Genomic DNA, 18803 nt, shown 5'->3' with positions numbered 1-18803 from the left:
GAGATCTCAGCCTGACCTGCAGCCAGCCTGCAGAGGGAACCAACATGAAATTCCCCCAGGGAAAAAGGCAACAGGCCTCAAAGGTTTTACAAGAAAGAAATAATCCCAGAAATATTGTTCCAGTCCAGTGCTTTCCATGGAAAACGGAAGACTATTTTTTGCTTAGATAGAAGATAATGAGTAAATACAGAGTGGTGGGGACAAAGGTTGTAAATAGGATTTTCCACTAATGACTTGGTATTTATAATTTCCATTTCCCACCTCTGCAGGAACATTGTCCCAGAGCCTCCTCCTGGGAAGCATCACATGATGGTGCCTGCACAGCATCTGGCAGGGTGAAAAATCAGACCCCAGCTGAGCTCCTGACACGTAACTTTTTATAAATACAAACTTTATTTGAAACTATAAACAACCCTAATTTAGAATTTTGTTTAAAATAAAAAAAATCTTGAAAGACTTTCTCCAGATAGTATTTTGCTTATAGATTTCCCCCGCAGCAATTTGGATGTGTTCTTAGTGGCTATTCATCCTTTTTTCCTTACAAGAGAATGTATTTCTCAGCCCCCAGGAAATCTGTCTACACAGAAGGGCAAAAAGAAAGGAAAATGCTTCATGGGCAAAAAAAGCAGAGCTCTACAGAAACATTTTACATTCTCTCAATAAAGGAGAATTTAAGTATTAACAAGCTACAAATGTTAGAGAACTAATTTCACATACTTTTCTTTCCTCCAAATTAGGCTGTTATTCTTGAAAATAGAAAAAATAGCATTTTGCATTGTAAATTACTTCCACTTCTGTGCCATGCAGCCTCAACAAGCTACACTGAAATTCACACACACAGAAATCTACATTTGCCGTGAGCCTGAGTATACACCCTCCTCCTTTCGAGCCCAATTCCTAATAATTCCACAAGACTTTAAAAATGACATTCTGAGTGCAAAAATCCAGCAGCTTACTCCTGCCAGAAGGGCAACGTGGGAAATGATGTGTGCGCACAACTTTCTGAATTAATTGGGGTCCGATGGCACACGGAGCAGCGCGGTGTGCGAGGAGAGCGGGGTGTGTGACCAATTAGCATTTCCCTGCTCCTCGGGCATGGAGAGGTGTGACTGCGATTCCCTGCCATCCACATGGTTCCCTGAACCCAGGGCTCCCTTAATGAAACGCACTGCCAGGCAGAGGCAGGGATTTGGGGGGGATTGTGAGAGGAAAAAGAGAAAGGAACCCAAAATATTGTGGTATCTCAGATTTACTTTCACTGCAACCTATACAAAATGTATCCCTAGTGGCACTAGTTGCTTGTTACCATCATACATGAAGGAATCTACATGAAAGAGCCACGCTCATGGGAAATAGGTTTAAGGTCAGGTATAATCCCATCCTGAGCTACCCAGAAGAGAACAGGCAGCAGTGTCCTCTTCTGCAGTCAGTATCTTGGGATCTACTCTCCTCTTACGGGGCAAGGTGCTCCAGGAAGGCCAGAACTGAAGACTGACAGCATTTAAACAGAAAAAACACTTTCATGCTGGTACGTCCCACCTCTTGAGTCAAACAGGTGTGGAACTTTTTTTCTATGAAAGCCTTGCATATTGAGCAAAATGTCCACTTCTTTAAAAAACAATACCGTAAAACCATCCTGTTAGCACAGTGGGTACTCCACACATATCATTCTGGAATAATTTTCATTCATAAAGTATCTCTTTCAACCTTTAAGATGCTCCCTTGCCACAGACACTTTCAGTGACAGCACTGTACATTGCCAGTGAAAAATCAGAGTTGACATCTACATTTTAAGTTTAACAGAAAATGCAATTTACAACTTCCATACTTCCAGACGAAAGAAATCTAGTTATCTTTTATGAAAGCAATTATTTAAGCTATCAGAAATAAAACAAAGCAGCAACATATTTGACAAGCTACATGCCCCAAAACAGATGAAAAAAAGCAGGTAATACCTTTTTTCCACTAGCCTGTTTTAAAAAGGAGCAAGAGGAAAGGGAAGGAGAAATGCTCCCACCTTTTCAGGCATAAATTAAATTGACACATTCAATATCATCTGCATTAGGAGTACACTTAAACTGACAAACAACTCAAGCTACGAGAGAGCCCTTCCCACTCCCCCTGTGTTCAAAAAGGCGCATTAATAGGGGACCGCAACCAAAAGCCGCGATGTTCCCTACCCAGTAGCTTAGCAACTGCTTTTATTTCTTATGGCTTTTCCGAGAAAGAGGGGCAAGAGGGGGCTGAAGCAGCATGGAGGAAGCAAATGTCATGTTTGGTTTCTTTCTGAGTAGCTGACGAGAGGGAATAAGGACACGCAGTCGTTACGGACAGGAAGGACGCGGTGTTCGTGGAGGGACTCGGCAGCCGGCGAGGGGCAATCCCAGCCCAGCAGCTTGGCTGTTTCCTCATCCTCCAAGGCATGGACAAATCTCACCACGTCTAGAGCACAGTCAAAGTAGAGCAAATGCATTATTTATTACCAGAAGCTTGGGAGGAAAGAAAAAAAAAAAAAGAAAAGAAAAGAAAAGATGCTCAGAGACTCCTTCCTCCCTGTAGCTCTCCAGTTCTTTGGCCACATAAAAATTCTTCCTGCTTAATCTCTGCTGCCTGCTTGAGTGGGGAAGAAAAGCTTGACTAACAAAAGCCAGAGTGTGTCCAGGCCCAGCAGGGCTCTGCCTCCAGCACAGCAGCCCACAACCACACCGTCTCACTTCCAAAGATATACATATTATTACCAGAATACTTCACCTGAACAGCCTTAATAAAATACGAGGGGATATTAACTAAGCTGTAAAAATCTATAAAAATTCTGCTTTACAAGAGATATTTACCTATGAATCAGCAGTTGGGTTAATTCATTATTCAGTAGGCTTGTTATTTACAGTGTATTACAGCTTTGTAAATTATTTATATGTGCTTGTCTCTGTCTGTGCATGGTTTTCCCTTAAGAGACAAGAAATGTTTATTATCTCCCACACAGGGAGGTTGTTTCAGTCAGAGGTAGGATATTAAAGCATCTGAGGCTTCACTCTGGCTTTCTTCTAACCTGCATTCTGTTGTGTATGGGATGCAAACACACTGAGCACAGGGATCCCAAGGAAATCCATCCCAGCATCTGAGACGTTTCAACTCAAACCCCGCCTTTTTGCACCATGTAAGTGAGGATCCATTCAGACAGCAGATAGCCCAGGGCCACAGCCAGCCACAGCTCCAGGAGGAAAAGACATTTTAAAATTTCTTTTTGTGTCAAAGTGCAAATACCCACCATCAAACCAGACTCCTTTCCTTAAAAGGACACTTAATTTGCTAATGGTAGGTTACGTTTTAAAATCTGTAACCTAATTGGCAATCTCCATCCTTCCAGATAGATAGCTGGACCATAGCTATGGGAAAGATGAGCTATGAGGAAAAAATTCATTATTCAGAGGGTGGTGAGGCACTGGAACAGGCTGCCAAGAGAAGTTATGGCTGCCCCATCCCTCAAAGTGTTCATGGCCAGGATGGGTGGGACAATGAGCAACCCGGCCAGTGGAAGGTGTCCCTGCCCAGGGCAGGGTGTTGGAATGAGATGATCTTTCAGATGCTTTCCAACCCAAATCGTTCTATGGCTCTACAAAAAGTCATTAAACACAAAAGCTCTGCAGCAGTGCTGCCCAGGGCCAGCTGCTCTGGGCACCCAGCATGAACCTGGGAACATTAAAAGCTCTCTTAGACCCAAAAAATATCAGCAGGAGCTCAGTGGATTCTTTCATGCATCCCAAAATGTGTCAGCCACCCAGCTCCCACAGATACCAGCTGCAGAGGAGACTTGCCAGTCCTCATGTAGGTCTAACAAACAGGCCTTGGCACCCATGTCCCTTGAAAAGTATTCCAGTGACTGCTCTGATCCCACCATTCCTGTCCTTAGTAAATCATGAGAAAATAATGATTAAACATGGGTCATCTAGCAAATTTAAGGCATTTCATAAAAAAAAAATTTAAATAAAATGAAGCCCACATTCCTGTATGAATCAAATTCCAACCCCTGTGTAAATGCAGCTTGGTGCCCATCCAAGATAAGCAGTTCATAGTAAACATGAGCCATGGCATTTGCCATTCCCAACATAAAAATATGTGCAGATGGACATGTGCTAAGCCACATATTAGCTCTGAGTGTGCTTGCCTGTTCAGCAAATGCAACAATGAATTTAGAGCAAGAATGCTAACAACTGTAAACAGAACGGTTTAGTGCTCCTATCCATTGATAAATGGGAATTACTTAATACAAATTTAACCTGGAAGCTGGAAAAATATTGACTCCAGACATTTCTCTTGCTGGCTTGAGTAGTGATGAGAGACCTTAAAACAGAGTGATGGGGCAAAAAAGGGGTGGATGAGCTTCAGTCCAAATAAAGGTACCACTGAGGTAGGAAACATCCAGGGAGGAGCAGCCAAAAGGCCTCACAGGGCAAAGCAGAGATTAAATCACTCCTTGGGGTATCTCTAATGTTGGAGGCAACCAAAGATCACATTTACTCAAACTGCAGGCAGACAAGGATGTGACAGCTCTGGAGAGGGAGAGGAGCCCTCTTTCCTTGCAGACCTGGGGCAGGCTGTGACCAACCTGCACTGAGCTGGCACGTGTCGTGGCAGCTTTGCCAGCTCTCACACCACCCCTGCTTGCAAAGGGCAGACACCAAGTGTGTTTAACTTGATTAAATATTAACAATGTTCCTATGTAAAGTCAGCAGTAAATCACTAATCGCATTACCAATTTTTTAAATACTATTGGCAACGTCTGGCTCTATTTATGTCAAGCCACTCCAACAAAGAACTACAGACTTTTCATTACCACTAAAACTACAAAATTTCTGACCTCAAAGAAGTCTGTAACGTAGCTGCTGCTTCTTTTTCCCAATCTACTGATGTGAAAACTTAATGAAACTGCTTATAGGTAACTTTCTCCCTTTTGAATTAAGTGAATGGATTTCCTTCCCATATCAGAAACCACAGCAGGCCTGAGATGGACTATTTTTCACTCTCACAGTCAGAGTTCCTATCTTTAGGTCTTGAAGAACATTGGTTTATTGTCTTGTAATCTTTTCCTTAGTAAACACTCAAAATACAGTTTATTTATTCTTACACATTTAGATGATGCTATGGTTTCTCCATTCATAACTGACTTTCAAGACAACAAAGATGTTTATTGACAGAAACTTGCTTTTCCCTCAGCTGCCTGAAAAGTGAATTTATTAGAAATACTTTCAGTGGCTAAAAGCCTCCACTTACATACGTGCAACAAATTTTCCAGTGGAGCTCCCATATGAAAGTAATGTCACTGCAAGACCAAGATCAGAATCTGAAGCAACAATTTGTGTCAGGAATGTGCACGGCCGTTTATTTTTTAACAAGAAAGTATTCTTAAACCAGATCACAAATGTATTTTGTAATACTCTTTCACTTTCAGCTGAAGATTTCAAATACTTCTATTCATTTTTTGTTACCAGAAATGAGATTTCCAAGAGAAAACTTTTTAAAAATAGGTTTGGTGACTAAGTTTTACAGAAACCAAGTCACCAAACTGGATTAAAGAAAGTGACTTCTGCGTGCAGGGGTTCAGCAGATCTGCCCTGTAAAAAGGAACCACACTAGTCCCAGACTTTTCAGACAACTTTATCCTCTCACACTTGAAAAACTAACTGGATTTAGACAAAGTGGGGAGTTGGTAGAGTCTTCTCTTATGAAGAAACAGTGAGATCTACTAATCCTCAGATTTTCAGAGCATGGTACAGATGGGCCATCAGACCAAATTTTTCACATTCTAAACTTGCTCATTAGAAGCACAGTCCTAATGCAAAGGACAATATTTCTTGTGCGCATCTGATATGCTTTAGATAATTATATTTCAGTACAGCTATGCAAATGCTATTTTTGTGCACAGTAATTGAATTCCAGTTTCTTTTCAAAGAGAGTTTGAGACAAAATCACAGGCAAAACAACAGTAATTAGTATATCAAGAATGCTACAAATCCTAAAACACACATATAAATCTATACAACTCATTAAATATGTATGCACTGACACTAGATTTTTTTTGTGGATAAGAAAGAGGGAACCCCAAATCCAATGTAATACAGCCTCTCTTTCTCTTTATATGTTATGGCTACCAGCTCATGAGAATCACTTAAATAAATATAAATGCAAACACAAGATTCAAGTCAATTATTTAAACAAAGGCTGTTGCCTTCATTTGTTGTGACTAAATCCAGTGGTTTAAATCCATCAAGCCCAATTCTGAAGTCTTACACAAGCCTGCTCATCACTAGGGCACTCACTTTATCATTTTTAAGTAAAAAGGGTGAAATCTCGTCTCTGGAGGAATCCAGGGGAATTTAACCATCTTTTTATACACCCATTGCTCAAGGACTGTCTGGGAAGCTGCCAACCCAGCCTCGAGCCATGCACAATTCCAGCCAGGCCCTGGCAGCAAACCCCTTGGCCCTGCCATTGGGGAGGATAATTGAGTCCCATGATGGGGAGATGGATCAGCTAAAGTCACAGCTGGCCAGAGCCAGGACAAAACCACAAGCATGATGATGAGGGCAAGGGGAAGGTGCCCACAGCTCCCCATGGATGCAGTTGCAAGGATTCCTACAGATGCAGAACTGAGTGCAGCCCTCATGCCTGCCAAGGCAGAAGCACCAGAGACACCCCAAATTACACAGCCCCCCTGACATCACTGCATGCCTGCTCACAATCCATAAACTCAAAAGCTCAGAGCCAGGCATGACAGCAGAGGACCTTTCCTGTAACTGCTTTGCTGCTTGTTAACAACCCTCTTAAACTAAAATAAAGAGGGAACCAAAATTGTGCTTTTCTCTCTGGCTTCCCTCCTCACACCTACATCCCTCATTGCAGCTCCCTGCCTAGAAGCTGTTTCAGCATTTAAACTCTAGATGGGCTCTAACAGGAATCGTTCAACTGTCCTCAGAGAAAACCTGGTTTCCCAGCTGTGTGTATCGACCGGGTATCTGCAGTGCAGAAGACTCCGTAAGCAAATAGAGAACGATGCCAGCTCTTCCCCTTGCAATCTGGTCCCTATTAATTTAGAATTATTTGAAAACTCCAATGAAATATTGAATTAAAATGTAATTGCAGGGGTTGGGAAAGGTTGTGGCACTAAAGCTCTTATGAAGCTGCTTCATCTACATGACATTTTGGCAGCATTTACTGCCAGCTATGCAATTTAAGCGTGGAAGCTTAATAGCCAAAGGGAGAAAGATCCCAAAGCTGCACATTTTGGAGCGTCACCCCACACTGTAAGATAACCATCCAGAAGCAGGATATCTCACTATACCAATCCTGAGCCTCCCCTGCAGTGAAAGAGTGTTCATATAAAGGAAGAAACACTCCAAAAACAGCAAAAAAAAGTGTAAAACCAGAAAAACAGCTCTTGGTTGGTTTCCACGTGCCATCTAAGACTCAAAACATGCAATGTTCTTGCTTCAACCCTGTGGGCACGTTTTGGCGAGCATTTCTCCCAGTGTATGGTGTGCCATAGCTGCACTCTCTCTTCCTGCTCAGTTATTTTTACTCTGCATTGACTCCCCAGCCTAGTTCACTATAGAGCCGTGATGAGGAAAGTTGCAGAGCAGAGGCAGCTTCAGCTGATGGAGAGAAATGCTCTTTAAGCCATGGTCTGAAACAGCGTAGGCACACACTGAGTTAGATCCATGTTCTGCTGCTCCTGTTTCATATTCATTATCATCCAGCAGCAGCCACCAACGCACTCGCCCGCTCTTCTGGAGCTCAGCCACGCACGGCCACCCTGCTCCCTCCCCAGCACATGGCACGTGGCCTCCCTCTGTGCTGGGCTGTGCCTCAACTCCCTCTGAGCCCACGAGGGAGCAGAGGTGCAGGAATGACCCCAGACCGCTGTCATACAACCCTGTTCCTACAGCTCATGGCAGCCATGCCTTTCTGGTCAGACCGTGGCATTCAAAGTGAGTGCTCTGCTTCATCTAAGTCACATCCTGCACGTGCTGCAGCAAGAGCTAGCAACAGGAGAGCAAATATACCAGGAATTACGTACAGCTCCACTTTGGGACGGCAGAGCATCTCTGACCTCCCCAGAATCCATCTGGCTGTTTCCTATCAGCGCAGACAACAGCTCACGCAGGAGCCCAAGAGCTTTCGCACGCCCACCATCAGCTGCATGTATAAATAGAGACTCGTCTGCTCCACAGACACTGTGTCCTGCAGCCCAAAGTAACTCAATATCCTCCCACCACGCCACCAGCCTCTCCCTCAGACGTCCATATAAAGATGCCTTTGCAGGCATCTTTTAAAAAAAAAGTCCCACAACTCCAGCAGAGCAGAAGCAAGTTGTAAGTCAGCAGATCCCACACGGGCCTCACGTTTCAACCAGGATGCTCTGCCCACAGCTCCCTCCTGGCATCCACACTGCTAAAGTGGGACATGTGGAACCAGTCAGACTTCTGTGGCACTTAGCCACATCCCTAAATAAATCCTTATCACCAACAGCATCTCACCGGAAGGCAGCAGGGTGCCACTGGGACACACAGTCCCATCAAGGCAAGGGGTTGAGGAAGCACTGCCACAGGTTTGTGCTGTCCCCAAAGGCAGTATGATGTGTACCCCTCAAGAACTAACCCAAAGAGGGCACTGAGCACCACTGACTTGGCCTCCCTGGTTGCAGGGACAAGTCCCCACGTGCTGTTACTCCACCACACTCAAGAGGGGCTGGCCAGAACTTGTCACCTATGCATGTTCGCCAGAAACACTGTGGCTGTTTTATTCAGCCATGAGGAATGCAAAGACATTTGCCACAGGCATGGCAAACATACCTTGTCCAGCTGAAAGTACTAAATGTTGTCTCTCTTCAGGAAAAAGCAGATCCAGAACACAAATTAACCCAAGTCTACTGAGGCTCTAAACAAGAGCTCCCCTCTTACCCCCTAGCTCTTCACCAGCTCCAGAAGGATGTAGGAGTCTTCACAGAGATGGATCTTTATTTATAGACAGAGATTAGCATACAGGACTGCACTGTACAATATGTCCCCATGAGACAGAGTCCGAGGCGACACCAGCCACAGACAGTTATTGATTACGAGTCAAAATGAAGAACGGTCTGTTTTGAACTGAACAATTTTATTACAGTCTTCGCTACCATGACACAGTGGCTCTGAAGACTGGCTTCAGCAAGCAGATCTCCAGGCAATCTGTCAAAGGCAATGCCAGCATATTATTCTACAGGGTTATTCAAGTGACCTTAAAGCAATTGTGTGGACCTCTGATATTTATGCAGGTCAAACACTGTCTTCATACATTCTGAAGACATATATATATATATATATATATATATGATATATAGCATTGTGTTAAAAGAGGAACTTCTTTCTTTTTCTTACTAAAATCTTTTAGTTCATTTAGTCCCCAACATGGAAAGTTGAAAAGTGCCAAGACACCATGAAAGTCACTTAAATGTTCATACAAAGAAGCTACTCTACTTCACAGCAAATACCTTACAGAGCCTAATATCCTCTCACTCTCCAAAGTGGGTTATTTCACTTCACTGGACACTAATTCCATTTTCATTAGATGAGTATCAGCTTCCAGAGTTAAACTGAATCTGTAACATGACATGGAAACAAAACCTAGTGAAATAACTCCCATATATTACCATTTCTAAAAACATGCTCCTGCACAGCATTAGCATGACAGCAGCTCAGCTTCAGCTCTTCATTCTCAAGTTGAGGGCATTTATTTAATGTCTGTCTTAGTTGCTTGGGTCAGTCTGTATCCACCCATACTAACAGATTTCTGCACAGCACAAAGTAGTGTTTTTCTCCTAACCTGTCAGCCTAACCTGGGCAGCAGCTATAACCAGGGAGGCAAAAAAGCCACGAGCCTGCTCACCAAGAGCTCTTCCCACCTGTCAACAGATGCTTACAACACCATGATGAATATCAAACAACCAACTTGCACACCAATGTGCAGCTAAGCAGATGCTTCTTGCCTTTCTAATAAAATAGCTAACAGAAACAGTTTATTTATTTCTGGATCTGGTGGCAAACCACAGTGAGTACTCCAAATATGTAGCTTTCTACATAACACACCCACTCTGTTGTCATAATACTTCAGTAGAAAAATAATCACTTTCAGCAGAAGAATAACCACATTAATTGAAAGTCTTGCAGTTCAGGCCTAATCCAAAGCACTGACCCATGCAGGTGAGGGAACATGCACATGCAAAGACTGGGATCTGTCCCATAGCTTAGATCATAGCAAGTGCATCCTCACTCATGGGTTAAGTAACATCCCAGTGGCATTCCCCACAGCAGACAGGCAGGAGAGCAACTTTCATCCACCCAATGAACCTACAGAGAGAAGCATGATTTACTCCCAAAAGAGAAATTTGTGCAACTAACCTATCCTGCAAAAGCACTCACATATCTGTCTCTTTCCAGCTACAATTACCAAGAGTTTGGTATTTAGAGAAAAGCAGGACTGCAATTAGAGCTCAGAGCCTGGAAAGGCTGTTGGATGAACTCTGCAGAAAGGACCTACTGGGATGCATGGGCTTCTCACTTAACTAGCACATAAAATAATGATCCATCAGCCATCAGAAATACACTGTTGTTTTGTTTCTGCTGTTCCCAACTGGTACATTCTCCTGCTTCAGCTACCCGCCATATTCAGAAAAGCAGATGGCATCATTCAAACAAAATTAAAATAGATAAGAGCCTGCTAACTTTTTATGCCTATGATGATAATCTTTATGATTTTGATTCAAAAGTGCGAAAACTATACCAGATCCGAGGTAGTATAAAGTGCGTCTTGGGAAAAGGTTTAACAAACATCTTTCCACTCCTACAGCAAATGCAGATTCCACAGAGGTTTTTCAAACCTGTAGTTTAAATATTAATGTGACTGAGGTTGGCCACAGTTCGGGAGAAGTGAATTGAGAAGTGAAATGAACATGCATTTATGTACAGTTATGTGCACACAGCAGGGAAAAGTGTGCAACACAAACATACACTGGGCTGCATCAAAAAATCCTACGGCCAAGCTGCCTTGCAAAAGTCACAGACACTTAGGGGTGAGAGAATATTAAAAGTACATTTAAAAAAAAATAATTAGTTGGAACTGTTTTACCAACACAGCAGTCAGCACTTTGGGAAGTGAACAGATGGACAGACTGTGGCACTTTCACCCCTCCAATATCCTGAAAAACAGAAGAGAGGCAAGGGTAGGTAGGGGAGGAAAGCCTCAAGAGAGAAACCTCTCCAGTTCAGACAAGAAGTTCATCCCTTTCCAAACTTGCCTAATCTGTAACACCAGTGTCACCAGAGGTGTGTTTTCATGGCTGTGTGCACCTGGTGCTCGGACTGCAGACATCCACCCCACACCAGGAGCCAAAACAAGGGATATTTATGACTCTGCAATCCTTCTCCACACCTCATCCAATGAGGCAATGAGCCAATGAGGCACCTGCAGCCTGCAGAAAGGCTCTGTGTTTGTTTTTCCAGTAACAGGGAAGTGGAGAAAGGAAAATACTCAAAGTCATTGCAAAGGCACATCTGAGAATGCAGCTTTGTGCAGAGATGTTGTGATACGTGGAAAGCAGCCGAACTCATTTTTGAAAGCATTTTTCTTCCTCCTAAAGGCTCTGCTGCCATCCTGGCAAAGTGTACCCTTGTCAGTCAGTGGCTAACCTTGTCAAGGAGAAGAAAAGGCTGGGATGTGACAGGTTTGACAACCTGTCGGATGCCTGGTGCTCTGCTCTCCTCCTGATCTGATCACTATCAAACATTAAACCATTGTTCTTCCACACAGGAGTGCAACTTGATGCTTGCAAGGCTCAGCCAAGAAAGATAGCAAGGCTGGTGAGCTGCCAAAATCCTTGCTTTGTCCCTTCCTTGCACGTTCTAGACTTCACTTTTATGATCTGACTGTTGAATGTGTCACACTGGGGGCAGTCCCACAGGAGTCCCAAAACAGGGACACTGAAATTGCCATTTCAGTTCCAATTGCCATTGGTTTTCAGGAAACTGAGCACTAGAGGTGGATGAGACTTGTAATGTATGAAAGGAGAGACCTGGGTGACAACTGCCTGGTTGAAAACCAAGTCCAAAACTTGGAGAAACCCCAGATAGACCAAAATCTCTCCCCACCATTCCCTCAGAAAAGCAAAATAGCTCTGCTCCCATGCGACATGTACTGAAAACTCTGGCACAGTGCACATCACTCAGCCTTTACACACCCACTGAATGAGATCATCTAAACATAAGGACTCTCTTTCTCTGTGTTCAGGAGGGGATAAAATATTTTAATTCATCTCTTCACTCCACACACAAAACCTCAGCTCTTCCGGAGCAGCTTTCAGGATTCACAAGCAAAAGCAGCAGCACTGACTGCAAAACCCTGATCTTTGTGCTCTTTAATTCCACTGACATTGCAAGAGTCAAAGGCTGAATAGTCAGGAGTAAAAAGCATCCTGCAATCAGGAGCTTAGCTGTAGCAAGTGAAGTTGGAGCTCCAGTGTATATCTGAAGAGGTCATTCAACCAACAGATGCCAAGGACAGACTACAAGTAGCACTTAAATTGTTCTTTCATAGAGTTCATATTTAACTTATGGCAAGAGGGTCTGTTATCTTCCCAGCTCCCAGTGGGCTTAAGTCAGAACCTGCATCTGGCTAATTTAATTCATTAAGACCTCAGCAACAAAAACAAGATGCCTGCTACAAAGCCCAGCTGCTTCAATGCAGCGTGGCAGTCTAACAGGTAAGTTGACTTCAGCAAAAGGCAACCTGGGGCTTCCTCAACTCTCAGGAAGCTTGTTAACTCTTCACAACCTTCTCTGTTAAAATGCAAAGCAGGCTGGGGAGCAACATCCCCCCAAAAAAGAGCTCTCAAGTTGTACCATGCTAGGATGAGGTACGACTGGACTTCCACAGCACTCTGAAGTGTGGTCTTGCCCAGCTCATCCTGACAGATCTGAAGTGGGGCAGCAGGTCCACCACTCTTCAGTCCTACTGCTGCCCCGAGACACTTGGTGGATGGGCACACAGCTGCAGCATCCCTGGGGCTGGAATGAACGGGCTGTTCCTACTCTCAGCTGCTGGCAGGTGAGGAGATGGAAACGTGCCAGGCTTGGAAGCACAGAGACCTGCTGGGTGGAGACAGCGGTGCCGCTGTGTGACAGCACAGGACAGCAAGGCTGGCTCTGTAGGGAGCTGTCGTCCTTCAGATAAGACCAAACACACTAACTCAAAGGACCAGACAAGGTCTATGGAATACTCAAACCCTTTTCATGTCTTTGTAGCCTGTTTGCCTGAAGATTTGTGGATTTCCCCTCCCCCCCACAGTGGAACTAACTGCTGTTTGAACACTTCAGATTCTGTAGCTCAGGACATTGCAAACCAAAGGATGGGTGAAGCTGCTCCTTCCTGCTCCACTCTGCAGCCTCCTCACCTCTGCTCCCCACTGCAAACAGGTGCAGAGATCCCACACCATACATTCATTCAAGCACAATGTTTTGCTGCTCTCAGCAGAGCCAAAACCAAGATTGTACAAAGTTTAAAACACAGGTAAGAATTTGGGGAAGAAATACAACAGTGAGAATATTTTTCTCTTTAATAAAGTTCCACATCTCACATCACTTACGGATTTCCTGGGCTGCTCCCTTGCTGCAGACAGCTTACTGCTCACTTAGCTTTAAGGATCCTCCCTCTCTCTTTATGCACCAAATTTGTTTCTTTTTTTAAATAAATAAAAACTAAGGCTTTTTAAGACTGATTTCCCTTTTCAAGGCAGTGAGGAAATAGATTCCTTTTAGCATGCTTCATGCTTGAAAAGGTTACAGTGGCCTTTCAAAATACCACATGCTGTGCATTCTGTACAGCATTAATGACTGGGAGGATGCTCTGATACTTTCTAGTACATCTTAACCTTTTAAAATTGGGCCTTCATTGTCTTACCTTAATAAGCAGTTTGTTCACCTTATGTCACTTATGTCTCACAAAGGCCACCCCGGCTGAAAATATACATTAGATGTAAAACCACTTGTCTTGCGTGCATAGTTTAGCGCGTGTGGCAGCAAAGCAACGGCGTCAAACAGAATATGCTTATTCTCTCCTCCCATTATTTCTCTCCACTGTGACTAAAGCTACCCAATAATCCCAGAGGAGCAGTTCCCTGGCTCCTCACAGTACTTCTTTTAAACACAGGGCAAGAGGGCACCAAGAAAGGTGTAAGATTTTATTCACTGCACAGAAGTTGACAGGCCAGTGCAAGCACAGTGGCTCTCTGGGAAAAGGGAGGGCAGGGATCGATAAGAAATCAACAGTGATTAAAGCTGTTTGACAATTTTTTACATTAATCATGTTCCCATGCTCTTGTGAATGTGAAGTGCAAAATCTATAGTCATAAAAGTGTAATTGGGAACACCCTATCTGCACTGAGATGTGGGAAAGAAAATCTTAAAAAAATTATTAAATATCTAATTTTCAGTGATACACACAATAGTGCTTTCCTATGCAAGGAAAACCTGGAAAGCAAAGAGAGCACCCAGACATCCTCCCTGCCTGCTGCAAGCCCTGCCAGTTTAGACAACGCTGCCTTTGTCCAATCTGCCAACTCTACCATTAACAAACTGAGGAGAAAAAAAAATCATTAAAACACACACCTAGAAGCTAAGATACAGCCACAACAAGAAGTCAATCACTCTTGCTGGAGAACAAGTTACAAGATGCCACAGAAAGCAATGATGTCTTCATTAGCTTTTACAGTAAACATCCCCTTGGAAAGCAGCCTTTATGATCCACCAAGGGCAATAAAGATGTCTTTGCAAATTGATGAGACAAATACTTTGGAGGCATAGTTTCCTCCAGAGCTAGGAAACAGAAGATAATAGCATTCTCTAAAAATCGTATATAGAGGAAAAAAACTTATCCATCGTTACCATGACAAGTTCACATGTATTACAAAATTAGGGTCAAGCACAGAAAAGGCTTTAAGCACATCAACAAAGAGTTAGGGGTGTTTCTCCCCAGAGGAGGTGCACTGGAGAGGAAAGGTCTGCTTGGCTCAGCGTAAGCTGGATACCCACGGATCCAGCTGTACTCTCGAGTCTCACCTGGAACCGTGAGGACCATTCTGTGAGATGGCTTTTCACCATTAATCTGGGGACGTTCCTGAGTGATAAAACAAAGAAGGAAAACAGATAACAACAAGCATCTAATACACAACAGAGCAGGTCTGAGACTCTCCTTGCACTAATCGGATAGGATGCTGACCAACCACATTATACAGAAAAGCCATTTTTGAGCAAGGACTGAGTTACCAGAAGCTAAAGAAATTAAATTTCCAGGTCTCAACCGGCAGTCTTAAAATTTAATTTTATCCAAGGCCTCTGCTAGCATGAAAATATGGACTGCCTCAAGTAGAATAGCTCTGCTCTTCAAAGCAGTTGTGCTCTTCAGAACGTCACTGGAAGCAACTGGAAGCCACAGGTACATCTAAGGTGGGACAGACGAGTAAAACAGAACTAAGATTCTTCCCTTGCCTTTTTTTGCTCCAACTACACTTATTATAGATGTTTCTAAATCACATTTCGAGGCACCCTGGGCTAAGCCCCAGGGGCAGGGAGATCTGGCAGCAGCAATGCCCAGCACAAAACCTGGCCACCCCCAGAGCCAGCTGCAGGACCAGAGGGTTTGCCAGATAGGGGAACCTTAGGAAAAGGACTGGAGGAAGAATTTCTCGTTATTTCTGTTTCTGTTACAGCTTTGCTGCCGAATTAAATACACTGCGCCCCAAAAAATTACACTTGCCATAAAATCAACTCCAAGTATAGACTTCATAGACAGCTCTACCTTGCAAGGATCTAGGGATTTGTATGCTCTCCATTCTTTCTTGCCACACTCCACATGCACTGGGTGAGCCAATCCAGTTTTGCAAGATGTATTGCTTAATTAATAATTTTGATGTTGGCAATTAAGGTGTGTTTGAAAGAAGATAATGAATATTTTTTCACATGAAAGCACCACCTTTTTAGTCTAGCAAACCTCTGTGCAAACTATAATTGATAGTTTGGTTTAACGTGGAATATTCCCGCTGCAATTATGGGGTTTTATTGCTCTTTGCTACTGCACTTCGCACAAAAAATATTTTCATTATCATAAATTCCTTTGCTAGCAGATTGCTTAGGATGGGAATGGAAAAAAGCATCAGTTTCTCCAGAGCTGGAAATCCTGGCTTGTTTCTTGTAGCACAGCAGTGGAGGAGCTCTCACATGAGATGGCTGTGCCTGTCCTGAGTCTATCCTGCAGGCAAAGCAAGATTTCAGCTCTAGGGTATGAACTCTAGGGTATTTCTGTTCTAGGGTAGTCCCTGGATGGGAAATGTTAGCCCAAACAGGTTTTTCAATTCACTGCTAGATATATTTCTGCCTTAGCTCCAGGAATAAGCCCACAAGGAAGCAAAGCAGCTCCAGCTCCCTGTGTACCCCAGCACACCTTTTGGGGCTACCACTGTCCTTGGCTGGCCCACAGGTCCCTGAAGGCATCTCTAATTCTCTTTGCATGAGCTGCTGTTCATGGCAGGAGACACACTCCCCTTCTCTTGGAAAAACACCATTTCTCACACCAAAACAACACAGCACTTCACTGCCTGCCTCTCCCAGAGCTCCAACATGGTGCCACAGAAAATTCCCATTTATCTGTGGTTCCTACCTGTAAATCAGGAATGCTGTTCTGCAGGACAGCAGGGCCTTGCAGGAAACCAGCTTTCCATCCAGAAACCCACCTAGGGACCCTGACCCCAGCCCTAGACCCATTTTCCAAGGGATGGCCCTGTAACAACAGGTCATGTGCTCCCGCAGAGTCAGTGGTTAGGGACACCCTCATCTCCCACCACCACCATGACATTCATTTAACAACACATCTTCTGGAGTACTAATGGCTTTCTACCATGTCCTCTGCCATGATCAAAGCACTGCTACCCAGAAGAAGCCTTGCCTAGATCCAATAAAAGTCATCCATCTGCTCTCAGGAGAGATGACATTTACTTAAATTGAAGAGGGGTAAATACAAGAAAATTCATAGTCTCAGGGCTTAGATGTGGCACACAGCATTTTCCAGAGCTCCCTGATGCTGCCACCAAGCCCCATTCTTGAGCTAAAGCTCTTCCTCCCCTACTTACAAAGAGGGTTTACCCATCAAGAGCTGCAGAATACGCTCTAATCCAGAAAGCAAACATGAACCAGCATGAGGCTGACACAAAGTTATTTTAATACCAGACACAGTTCCTTGTGGAAGCAGAGCTCTGGCCACACTTGGCCACCCTGCCACGACCAGGACCAGCAGGAAGGCTGCTACAAGCACACAGCTTCTGCAGGGCCATCCCAAAGCAGACTACGGAAGCAAAGCGCCCACTCAGCCAGACACTGACAGAGCCCTGTGTTCTTGCCCAGCCTCAGCAGTACAAACGTGCTTGAACATGAGGTGCACAAAGCTGCTCAAAAATTCTGCTAGACTAGCTCTAAAATAAGTCTCAGAGGAAATGGCAAACTTCACTTCATAAGCACTTAAATAAATTTAATGCTATCTATAGTTGCAGTGCTAACTATAGCTACAGCTCAGCAACCCTGCAGAGTTGCATTTTAAGACATTCCTTAACTAGAAACAATTTGCATCAAGCTGTGTAAGGTGCTGCTTCTTACCAAGAACAGAGAGGTAATTTGCACTTTCCCCCTCCTCGTGCTGTTTAATTTCCTAGGAGGCTCAAAGGCTCACCTGGCCATTCATATCACAATACCTCTTAGTTTGCAGAACTGCCACAGACTGTGATCATTAGAACAGCTGTGCCAGAAGTACGAGTTTCCACAGTTCTATCCCAAACCTCTGCTCTGCACACCTATAAAAGGACCATGACAATTTCACAGTACTTGTGAGAGTGAGTAAACCTATTGTGCATACGGCACAGCAGCCCACACCACTTATGGGGTCTGAACCTTTGCAGCCTGCACTTACAGGGCACCACGTTGTGTTGAAAAGGGATGGGTCCATCTGCCCCTGCACACCTTGGGGAGAACCACTTCCTTTCAAATGCTCCTTTTCCATGTTACACTTCCAGCAGCAGCCCAGCTACAATTTTGCCACAGTGAATTGGGCCCTAATTACTGAACAGTTTGTGAACAACTGCCCTTAAAATGTTAACAGCTGAAATGATGATAACAATAATTCCGTTTGCAGTTATAATGGCCCCTCATTAGAGCCGCTTAATTAAATATTTTCCAAAACTATCCCGGAAAAGGATTCTGCTCTCTCAACTGTAAAAGCAGAAGCCAAAGCAGCCGCAAGGAAATGGTGGCTTTTCCAGCTGAAGTATTTCCTACGGCCAAAGACAAGGAGTGACCTCACGCACGTCCCTAACACGGCAGACGTTGCCATCATTAATCCGTTCATTCAATAGGAAAGATGCTGCAGGTCTTACTGAGCATATTCCCCTGTGAGCCCTGTGCCATAAATTAGAAACACTTAAACCATTTACACTTATTTAGCCTTTATGCTGTCTCTCCACCCTGTTCACCAACTGCCTTTGGTAGGATGAAGCTATTATTTAGCATTCTCCCACAACACGTCAAAAGTAATAAATGTGCTTCCTTCAACCCAAACAGCAGGATAAAGAGAGTGTTTCTCTTAAACAAGCATTTATGGCATATGCAGTACTGTGGCAGATGCTCTTCCACCACCCCAGCTCCCCATCATCTGCCCCCACCTTTGCAGAGCCACAT

At 44.0% G+C, this 18803-nt stretch overlaps 1 protein-coding gene across 1 annotated transcript in view; it reads right to left on the bottom strand.

Moving 5' to 3' along the window:
• HS6ST2 (heparan sulfate 6-O-sulfotransferase 2) overlaps positions 1-18803 on the bottom strand; it is a 129690-nt gene that overhangs the window by 83984 nt on the left and 26903 nt on the right. The window lies entirely within an intron of this gene.

This window comes from Parus major, chromosome 4A (genome assembly GCF_001522545.3).
Source record: "Parus major isolate Abel chromosome 4A, Parus_major1.1, whole genome shotgun sequence".
In the NCBI taxonomy this organism is placed as follows: domain Eukaryota; kingdom Metazoa; phylum Chordata; class Aves; order Passeriformes; family Paridae; genus Parus; species Parus major.
The sequence above is the reverse complement of the archived record's forward strand: the minus strand, read 5'-3'. Positions and strand labels throughout refer to the sequence as shown.